Below are 12,372 nucleotides of genomic sequence, written 5' to 3'. Positions count from 1 at the left end.
GGTTGATGCAATTTTTCAAAGTCATGGAACTGACATTCAAGCAGGTGCTCTCCCAAAGGAGCCAGAATTTCCTGCTGCAATTCTAATACACAGCCACTGGCTTAGAGCCACATTGTGTTCCTCTGAGATGCCTGCATTTCAGCGGTTGGTGAAGTGACTTCTGTGTATACCTAATCTGAAAACAGTTTTGCTATTTTTTAGCATGAAGGACATGGCTATTTAGTTTATAGTTTGTATAGAAATAGTATTAACTATTCAAACTATAGTTCTATTCAAACTATAAACCATTACTATTTAATTAATATTTTAATAACAATAAACAACATAGACTTGGACTTGTAAGATTCTGTGAAATACTATTCGATTGCAGCAGAATATTCATCTTGAAATCAAAGGGATGATAACATAATAGTCAATTGTATGAATGATCTAAAAATATGGCCTTATTTATTTCATTGCTTTGTTTTTTGTTTGTTTTTATTTTAACAAATGGTTAACAGTTTACAGATGAAGAATATTTGCAGTGAGGACTTAAAGCAGTTTAATAATTTCTATATAGTTGTGAAATATACTAAGTTTCTGCACAAATATTGGGAAAAATATTAGACTACTTGCTAATCTTCTTAAACGTAATCAGGGAAACAATTTTTTTTGTATGTAGAATACAAACTTTTACAACAGAACAGATAGTATCTTACATATATTAATTGTTATTTTGTTTGATAATGAATGTGACTTTAAATATTTTTGTTAGCTAAATTTCTATTTTTAAACAGTGCCAGTGACACTGCAGCTATATCACAAAAGAAAAGAGCTTCTCTGCTTTGTTTTCAATTTTCTCTGGAAAAATTTTAAATCAATCTATAGTGCTTATACAGGTAGTATTTATAAGGAATTGAACACAATGCATATTCAATTAACCTTTCTTTTCTCTGAATAGAAGCTTTACTTGATCTTTGAGATTGTCAAAAAAGCCATTATGTTTATTATTTTTAAACTTTCATTGAGTGCAATAAGCTGATAGGATGATGGATGGGTATTGAAATACCCACTTGTAATCCAACACACCTTGTTCTTGCAAAGAAGAACCTGTCTAACCATTAGAAGTGGTTCACTGGGACTAGAATATAAAATGTATTGGTTGGTTCAGGAAAGAACATTTTTCTGAATGAGTTTGGCCACTGATACTTTTGCACAACAGAAAATATGAATGGAAGAAATTATGACTTACAGATTTTGCTCTCAGTCTTTCAAAGACCTAGGTCTGTGAGTAACTTTTTATACACATAAGTACTCAATGGAGTACTTAAATCCATTAATTTTTGTAAGATCAGAGCTGTAGAATCGAAGACCCTACTGGGCAGGAACTGTATTTTATATTTGTGCAGCAACTAGTACAGTGGAGCACTGATCTTGGCTGGCAACTCAGGTTATTACAGTAAAATGTATATAATAAATTATTGTATCCACTGAATGATCGATGATGTTTGGTAGTGCTCACAGAGAAAGCTTATAGGTGCTCAGTAAAACCCAGTTTTATGAAAGTCTGTAAGGATATGGGAAACAACTGCAAAATGTGGAGTTTTGATAACCACTAACTTCAGTAGGCAGAGATCATAAACTCCTCAGATTAGGAGGTAAAATCTTGTGGAGCTCAGTGGAGTTTAGGAAATTCAAGGGGATGGCCCATTAGTCAGTTCAACCCTAGGGAACATAACCCGCCAATACTCGGCCAATTGACTTCAGTGGGGCCTGGGTTTCACCCAATACTCAATTAGTCTGGAGTTTCAGTTAACCAGAGTTTGAAAAAGTGGAGCTGAACTGTATATACATTTTGGGTTTATCAAGTGGCCATAATGAAGAATTAATTTACCCAATTATTTTGGATTTGTGCTCAGTTTCTGATTAGTAAATCATAGAATCATAGATTTTAATGTCAGAAGGGACCATTATGGTCATCTAGTCTAACCTCCTGCTCAACGCAGGCCACAGAATCTCACCCACCCACTCCGGTATCAGACCTGTGTCTGAGCCATTGAAGTCCTCAAATCATGGTTTAAAGACTTCAAGATGCAGAGAATCTTCCTGCAAATGACCCATGCCCCACGCTGCAGAGGAAGGTAAAAAAACCCCAGGGCCTCTGCCAATCTGCCCTGGAGGAAAATTCCTTCCCGACTCCAAATATGGCGATCGGCTAAACCGTGCGCATGTGGGCAAGACTCACCAGCCTAACACCCAGGAAAGAATTCTCTGTAGTAACTCAGATCCCACCCCATCTAACATTCCATCACAAGCCATTGGGCATATTTACTGCTAATAGTCAAAGATCAATTAATTGCCAAAATTAGGCTATCCCATAATACCATCCCCTCCATAAACTTATCAAGCTTAGTACCACACTGGATATGATTAATATAAATTAGGATTCTCTACCATGTGTAAACTCCAGTATATGGATTAAGGTTAGTGATATTGTACCTTTTTTTTGTATTTTGTTATACTATATACTCTTCCTCAAAAATCAGTAAACAGATTACAAAAAGTTTGACACAAAATAATATAGAGGGCAACCTACTTCAATAGATATTTAACATATAGTAATCAAGTCTTTTCCACTAATTCTATCTCTGACTCTCTGTACCCATATTATATATATATTTCTTGCATTCCTGAAGTTGCATGAGGTTGTTTGTTTTATAAGATATTGATTTACAATCCATAGTCTCACAATACATTAACATGGTAAAATAGACATAAAATGGCATATAGGAAACATAGAAATATTTGAAAAAAAAATTATGATGTGACACACAGTCAGAGCTGGGTGGGAAATGGTTTTCCTGTCCCATGAACGTTTTTGTGATATCAGGAATTTTCCCCCTCCTGAGTTGGGATGAAGCCAAAAATTCAAAAATTCTCATAGGTCAAAATTCCCTTCTCCATCAAAAAAACCCCAAATGGTTTGGTTCAATGCAACCATTTTGGTTCAATAATTTAGAATTTTTTCTTTAACCTTTTTTTATTCTAAGTTTACTAACATTTTGAACCAAAAAGCCATTTTGATTCAAAACCCCAAACGTTCTGTCTGAAAATGTAAAAGTTGGCCCTTTCCAAAACATTTTCAAGTTGTGTGATTTGTCAAAATGGACCAGTTTCATAAACAGTTTAAAGAGTTGTCAAAATAATTTTTTGGGGAAAAAAAAAATTCATGACCAGCTGTACACACAGTTTGTATTTTGCAGGCATAAGTTCACTATTCAGAAAAAATATGCTGATTAGATATGCACAGTGTACACATACATGTATTTATTTATGCATGTGTGTATGCATGCATATATATGTGTATAGTTATGTCTATCTATATGGTTATTCCCCAAATGGGTTTTCAATAATTATTAAGCAACTAGAAAGAATACTAACAATGTAACACATAGTAATATATTTATCAAGTAACTCAGTTAATAGCATTGCTACATGCCAGTTTATCTATGTTATCTTATGATGAGACCATCCTTAATTAACACTCATAAAACAAACCAGCCTCTTACAATGAACGAATTTATTGTACACCAAAGCTGTGTGTTTGAGTTCTCCACTGTATGTAAATTAGAGCTGAAGTATGAGGTAGATTTGCTAAATACTACAGATCTCACACATAGTGGAAATAAAGATGCAAATCACAAAACAATAAATTCAAAGCTTTGTTACAAACACCCTGAAGAAACCTTTAACAAATCATAACTGTCAGAGGGATGGATGATGAAAGTTTTTGTCATGCAAAAGGATACAAATCACTTTGCTGTTGCAAGCTTTGCTCTTTTATTTTCTTGGTTGCAGGCACATCATCAACCTTAATGATAAAAGCCTTCCACAAAAATAATTCTTAAGCCTCAAGAACAAACACCTCTTTGGCACCCTGAGAGAAAATTCCACAAACATCATCAATCTCCTTCTGAGCATGATTTACAACCCTTCCCTTTGGCCGACTCAAGCCATTCATGTGCATGCCCCCAACAGCGTCACATTGGGATTCTCCTCCACTTTTCCCTCTAAACACACACCAGTAGCTTGACGTGCTCATTGCCAGTTTGGAAGCACAAGTTCAAAAATTAGGAGAAGAAGTTTGAGCCACAGCACTATCCAGGTGGGCACATTAGAAATACAGTACCAATAAAGTGACAGTGAAAGAGAACTCACACTAATGGGTCAGATTCTCAGCTGTGCCCAGTATCTTCTGGGTGCTCCTGAGAGGGGAGAATGCCAAGGACTTAATTGTTGCTTCCTGATTCTCTGCTCTAATTTATTTCAATTAGCTATGTCTACCAAGCAGCTGGCCACCCACCAGGGGTTGCCTGAGCACAGTAGCACTGTGGTCATAACCCAGCCCACCTGTGATGCGCACTTTACATCAGATTCTGCAGAAGAGGTGGTTTAAAAGTTAGACAAAGCCATCTCTACACCAGCCGGGACACCCCAATGAGGAAGAAATCCCCAGCTAGGGAGATCTGGCTGCTATCCAGCCCCTTTACGTTGCCAGAGCAGTGCAAGAGACTCAGATTGCAGCAGAGATTCTGGACCTATATCTTCTGCAACCAATGAGCTGGAGTCGCCTCTTGTTTACACCAGACTTGCACTGACTTAAACAAAGTAGTTTTGTAGAAGTGCAAGTAAGAGGAGACTCAACTCATTATGTGTGTTGTTGGAGGAAAGTAGAAGAACTATTTCTATAGGGAAGTTGGATAAAAAGCAAAACCTAAACCAGTGAAATTTAACAAATGGGAGTAGAGTCCCCTTTGTATAACTTCAGTATCTGAAGCCTAGTAGTGGTCTCTCAAAGTCTGATAAATGAACTCCTTTTGGTTGCATTCCCTGAAACTCCGGAAAAGAATCCGTGAACAGCAGCTGAAGTCATTTAGTGTATTCCAGAAATTCTTTTTATTTTGTGCACTCACTAAAACAGATGTACATACATTATTAATTGATGCCTAACTTGCAGTCATGATCAAGGACAGAAAAACTATACCCCATTAGGAAAGCATACAAACATTATGATTAGATGAAAACACAGACAGATCTTTAAGATGTCTATATTGAGTGAAATAGTAGATACTTATGTGTCTGGCAATATATTTATGAAGGCAGCTGTGCAAAGGGGAATGAGCTACATGACCTACCAAAAGAAATCTATAAACACATCCAGGAAAAATTTAGATCACTTTTATAATGGAATCAAACGTTTAGACCTACTGGATAGAATTTTCAAAAGTGCTTAAGTGACTGAGGGGGTGTGCATTCCTTACTCATGCTGGTGAACATTTATTCACAGGAGAGTCCTAGTGATATTAAAGCAATTATTTGTGTGAGTGATTTAAGGGCTACCCAGTCTAGCCTTAAATGCACAGTTCTACCATGGGGGTTGTACAGAATGGCACTACCCCAGGGCCAGCAGAGAGAGGTATTATATCTCAGGAGAGAACAATCCTTCCTAAAATTCTATGGTGTGTAAGACTGACTATACCATGTAGCCTGAAATCATGGCCAATCATGCCCTATTGCTGTAGAAACAGACACATATCAATACCTATTCAATTGTTGGCTAGTTAAACCTGGGCTTTAGTGAATCATCCTATTTGACTACTTTATTCTTAAAACCAAAGAGAACAATATTTTACATCTCTTCCAAGTATGAAAATCCCAATGCTCCAACACTTTTTCCAGTATTTAGTACTGCAATTTTTGCTGTTCACTTTGTATTTCCATTGGATTGACAGAACTGGAGTCTAAAGCCACCTCTTCCTCCACAGAACATGCACAGCAGAGGCAGTGGCAATCCAAGAAAATCCCCGTGCATCACAGGGGGTGGTAAGGGGAAAGAGGGATAGCTAGTCTTTTTTTCACAGCCCATTTTTGAAAACACTGACCTGTAAGTGAAGAGGCATAGTCTAATGGACAGTTAAAGGGGCTAGGACCAGAAAATCATGAATTATAATCTTGGCTATAACTTTTAATCTCTCTGTATCTCAGTTTCTCCATTTGGATAATGGGGATAACACTTCCCTCTCTCACAGGAGTATTGAAAGGACATAGTTATTTCCCCCCCCCAAGAGCTGTATGAAGATTAAGCACTTTGTAAATGCCAAGTGTGATTATTACTACTCTGCACAAGTGAAAACCCCAAACTCTAGTAGGTGACTTATCTTGGATAAGTTAGTTGTGGAGCATGCTAGTGCTAGAATGCTTTTGATAGGGTTGCCTGACATCAAAACTGGTTTTAGATCTAAACTTGGGTTTTCAGTGAACTAATTTTTTTTTGAAGGTGTGTGCTTACTACAGACAATTTCAATATTTCATCAACCTTCCCCCTCCCCCAATTTAAACTTTCTGTTAAAACTTTTCAGGTTATGGGTTTCTTGATGAAAAATAGAAATTTCCCATAGGGAAAAGCCCAAATATTTTCTGACCAGCTGTAGTTTTTATTTATGATAGGTAATGACTACACAAAATTAATTCAAATCCATATACAACCATTAAAAACATGTGTTTCTGAAAACAACAGATCACACTTTTTGAAAATTGAACTGCCTGATATTTGCATATTGAAATTACTATTGTTGCTATTGTAAGAAATTCATTTTTACACTATACCTGGTAGTCAAATGCATATTTATTCATCATAGCATTGTATAATTTTGGAAAAAAGATGGAATTTAAAAACACTTTCATATGTAGTAATCAGCATATTAATACAGACATTACAATCCTGATCGTGGAAGGTTAAGAGCACCCTGAGATACCATTGCACCTCCTCCTGTTCCTACTGAAGTCAGTGGGGGGAAATTACCATTGATTTAAGTGCAAACAGAATTGAATTGATTGAAAATAAAGGAAGTTGTGACTGCCTCGCAGCTCTGAGGAGATTCCTAGCACCTCACAGTATTAGTTTCTAAACCATCACACCGTAAGATTCTTAGTGTAATGCTATATAAAGTAAATTATTTCTGTTAGATTGCTTAATTTTATTGTGTTTTTTTTTTTTAAAAAGCATCAAAATAAACCTCTGAAGGCTTTCATATGTGGAGCATGCCAAATATTTGATACACATTTATTAATTTTATGAGGCATAATAATCTCTAATGGCACAGGAAACCTAAAATTTGCAATATGACCATGGAGCCAAAGAAATTTCCACTTGTGACAGCAGTCTTAAAGAGCCATTTTGGCAATAATTGAGTTTCTATGCTTTTCTTTTAATTTCACTACCTGATGATACCTGAGAGCAGTAGACTTTATTTCAGAATCCCATTAGGTACCATTATGAGATCCTATTTCCTAGGTTTTTAAAATCTAATTGTCAGTCAATGTGTTACAGTAAGCCTAGCTTTCTTTTGACTCTCATGGCTATACACGGTGGGAAAACAACAAAAGAAGTATGCTTCATCATCCTGTCAAGGAGGTTTCTTAACAAATTACCTTTACCCTCGAAAGAAAACACAGAGAGACTTTTTTGTAGCTTTAACAATTCTCATAGTTCATATCTTCTTTTCTCAGCTATTCAAGGGAACAAAAATACAATCCCATAGAGCACACAGATAGCGAAATCGATATCTTTAAAGATTTATGGAGAAATCTAGGTGTTTAATAAAAGCAAGTCATATTTCTTACAGTTCCTTATTTAAACTCTGTTTAAATGTTTATCTTTTACATCGGTGTATTGAAAACATGTCACTTCAATTCAGATAATTTCTTTGCAGGAAAATGCATGATAAGTGTATCTTCCTTTTATTGTATGAAGGACTCTGTGTCCAGATTCTAAGGCCATGTCTATACTACCACTTTTCTCCATATAACTTATGTTACTCAGGGTTGAGCATCTCCCGCTGGCATAGAGCGGCTACACGAGCGATCTTACAGCAGCACAGCTGCATCTCTACAGCTGTGCTACTGTAAGCTCGCTAGTGTAGATATAACCTAAATCTTGGACTATTCCAAGTAGGGGTGACTAATAAAAAGGATAGAAATTACCCCACTGCAGAAGACTAGCATAAAGCCTATGTCCTACTTAAACCCTCTTTTGAGAGGCTTGAATGGGGCATAAGCCTTATGCTGGCTTTCTACCCAAGGGTGAATTTCAGCCTAGGAGCCTGATCTAACTTCCACTGAAGTCAATGGGAGTCTTTGCACTGAATTCAGGGAGAGTTGGAATTGGTCCTTTGGACCAAACTTTTGTCTGAGTGCTGCATGTACAGGGGATGCACTGGAGTCCTGGGAATAGGAATCTTTCTTCACAGGCTATGGCATGTTTGTTCTTGCAGCCCCTCTTCCTTCATATTAGGAGAATGAATAGGTCGAGAGATCCCAATATCAAACACACTGGTGTCTAGGGAGCTCCCTTGAAGCTGTTCTCTGTAGTGTACAGGGGGTGCAAGCTCCACCACACTCTCTGCATCTCTCCCTCCCTATATTAGTTCTGCTGCATTCAGGACCATCTATCTTTATGTGGGGAACTATCAAAGCCTGCCAGATGTGAGGCACTTTGGCCCACACACATCCCTTGCTAGTCTAGTAACAGGTAATTGATATTCAGCTAGAAAATGTCCACCTGGGCTTTTAAACTCCACAACAAAAATGAACAGTTCACCCCATGGTATAATTGAAGGTACGGGCCCTTACCTGATCCTGGGTGTCTTGGATTAAGACCAGGGATTTCCTCTCCTGTCTTAGCTTCACCCAGCACAGCACTCCCCCTTGGAAGAAGCAGGAAAGTCTTCTTATTTCACCTGTTGGGTCCTGATAGGTTATTGACTCCTCCTGGACCTTCTAGTCACTGGAGGACCAAGTCTTATTGATTTTGCTGTTACTAGAACCTGAGTGGCTTCTCTAGGCACTGCCAAGAGGTCTCAATTAATTGCCCGTTTCTCAGGTGACACTTTTCTTTCAGGAGGATGTGTCAGGGTGGCAATGCAGCCATCAGGGGGCAGACAGGCCTGGTACACTCCATCACAGAAATAAAGGGTTTGCCTTTGGTAGAATTAAGCTTGTGATAAAATACATGAGATACAAAAAGGAGCAAATCAATTAAAATTACTATAAGGTTTCTATAAATCACTGAGACATCAACCATGTGATTTGTCCATACCTAAGAATGAATTAAATTAAAAAGAGAAAGTTGTCTGGGATTTTTCCTGGTAACAGACATGGATGTACTTAAAATAGAACTAAATAACTTCAAAATAGTGATTGTTTTTAATAACACTTTGTCTGTATCTAAAGGACAGCAGAAGTGGGAGATTTAATATTGCTTCTTTTCTTCATGTAGGAATAATTTAAGAATTATTAACTATATGGATTTCATAAATCAAAACACTATCCATTCAATTAAAAAAAGAAAATGTTACCTCTTCTAGCACATCACCACATATTACTAACTGTTAGGTGACACATTGTTATGTATTTCCTCCAAAACTTTGTAATTTAGATAAATTAAATATTAGGCACGCGTGCGCGCGCACACACACACACACACACACACAAACTTTCAGTGAAGTGTAATGTGGAAGTGTCCATTTCCTTATTCCTACACAGCTCTGTTTAAGCACCTCAAAGCTAACTTACAGTCAGATACTCATCAAAACATGTCTCTTTCCTTCTGCTACAACCTTAGCTAGCTGCCAATGACTTCTTAGGTGTCTAGGAGCCCAGAAGGTCAGGTGATCATGAGCTCAGCTCAGCTCACCTCACCCAATAATTCACAACATATTCACCACATCAGCAGGAATGATTGACAACTTAATGAATAACAACTCACAAGCTTGTTCCCTCCTCCAAATCTCAGAGATACACTCAGCATACAGTATATAGTTCCTCCTGAAACAACAGAGCTTTGGTTTTAGGAAATGTCCTTGCCTATCTTTTCTTTGATTCTCAGGATCATATCCGCTATCCAATGCATGTGTACAACTACTTCCTGTTCAGTTTTTAACTGTCATTCTCTTGTAATGATTCAGCCAAATTTTCAAATACATCCTCTAACGATTTGCAAGCATTTTTGCAAGTACGAATGTTTACAGCTGCATTTTTTCATGCCCAGTCATTTGAGCATGCAAAACCTTGGATTTTTGTGTGAATTTGTGCAGGCAAATCAGGTTAACCTATGCAGTGTGCAGTCCCAGTTGGAAAAAACTGAATGCACATTTTTAGAGGCCTGCTTAAGATCCCATTGATAATGTGGCCTATAATAGGCCAGATACAAAGCCCATTGAATTTAATGGGAGTGTTTCCATTGACTCTAGTGGGCTTTGGCTCAGTTCACAACAGTATTCTGTGCTTGTAAAAATAGCTCTTCAGCAAAGCTGGCCTTCACAATGGTGTGTGTCTCTGGAGGAGCTTTCAAGGTTCCCGATAGTCCCAGGCTAACAAAGACTTGTGTCTTGTTCTTAAAATTGACTGTTGTGAAATTAAAAACAAAACAAAACAAAAACCTAGTTCTGCTTAGCTACTCTTTTTTTCAACTGCGAACTATGGATTCCTTTAAAATATTTGTTTTTGCCATCCGATGTTCCCACATCTGAAAAATGTGGCCAATAGAATTTACCTAAATAAGTTCCCTTCGCATCTGGGTGAGAGTGGCAGAGTCTCACCTGTTCTCTCTTAGCTAGGTTTGAATAAATATAGAGTGAAAATCTTGTTCACTTCCCTTTCTTAACAAGCTAAAAAATCCTATTCTGATCCCTATTTTGAGCCATAGAATCAGAGGACTGGAAGAGATCTTGAGAAGTCATTTAGTCCAGTCCGCTGCACGCAAGGCAGGACTAAGTATTATCTATGATTAACTCTAATGTTAAAAATTCAGAAATCCCTTCATCATCTTTCTTTCAGCTTTAGATTTTCAACCCTATAAAATAAGAACTTTTTTTTCTGGCCTGGTGGCTTAGGATCAGTCTATGGATCTGCAACAATTTCTGCCTGTGAGGAATCTCCTCACTCACCTACTGTGGCTGTTTAAGGGCAAAATCATTCTGTTAGATTTGTGCATTGATCTAGACAGATGGCCAGAGCCAATGGCACTAAGGAAGACTGCATCTCAGTGGAATCCCCAAGGTCTTCAAGAGCTGAGCCAAGGTCAGACCAGTAGGCTGAAACTGCGTCAGGGTCAGGTTTAAAGGTATTCCTACCGCAGGCAGTTCTTCTGTAAGCTTGAGAAGTGGACAGAGCCAGTAGGGGATGCTGCCTGGGGAGTCAGGAAAGAGAAGGCACATCAGGAGGGGAGGAAGGACAGCTTCATCGAGCTGCAGATTTAAGAACTATATAACTTTTCTGTTTGTGTTAAAAAACGTGAGGAAGAGTGCTCATTATATAAAGGAATTTTTTTCCCTGCGATTTTATTATGATTTTTGAAGATATGTTATAATATTTTAAAATTTCTTTCTGCATGTGAAAATAGTATGATTATATTTTAGATGATATTGTTTAGCTCATTATATATATTTTACATCTGTACAGCTATACTGTATTTGATTAAGTTTAGATTTTCTCTCTCCCTGTCTGTATCCCTCTCAATACACACATGCACACTTACACACACAATTTTAGGGTCCCATTCTGCTCCCATCGAAGTCAATCAGAAATATCCCATTGACTTTAATGGGCACAGGATGAGGACTTATATTGTAGTAATGATTTGGCTACAATGTTTCTGGAAAGTGAGGGTAATTCTTTTCTCTGCTTCCATACATATGTACTGAAATATAACAGTAAATAAAAATGAAGCACTAGAACCTCAGCTGGGGTCGATTGGCATAGCTGTTTTGACTTAATTGGTGCTTTGCCAATTTATACCAGTTGAAAATCTGGCCCACAATTCTTAAACGACGCATGACATTTAATAAAATATAAAATTCAGGCAAAATAAATCGATTTTAGTCTGCAAGTAGTTTTGTAAACTTTAAGAACTGTAATCAGATGCAAGAGACAATGTCTTCCTTCATTTCTAATGTGTTGCTCCTCATGTTTTGTGATATTCTGTGAGGTTAGCTTGCAAATTACAATTACATTAATGAAAAACAGTTTAACTTAAACCAATGGAAATTAAAATGGCTTAACTTGAAATACGTTCAAAACTGCTTTTAAAATTAAAAGTACCCTACTTCACCAATTTATTTACCTCCCTATGCCTAAAGTTTAGAAGCAGCTGTCTACTAGGATTTCATTGTGGTTACAAAGCATGGAGCAGATAGGGACCGCCTTTTAAAAGTGACATACCAGGCCCCTGTGTCCTAGTTGTTCCATGCAACCTGTGCACTGGGGCAACTCACAGGCCCTGGGGTCCACCTGTGCAGAGCAGCTTTCAGGGTCAGGGTCTGAAATTGCAATCAC

This window comes from Emys orbicularis, chromosome 8 (assembly GCF_028017835.1).
Source record: "Emys orbicularis isolate rEmyOrb1 chromosome 8, rEmyOrb1.hap1, whole genome shotgun sequence".
Lineage (NCBI taxonomy): Eukaryota > Metazoa > Chordata > Testudines > Emydidae > Emys > Emys orbicularis.
Note: the sequence above shows the minus strand (reverse complement) of the source record.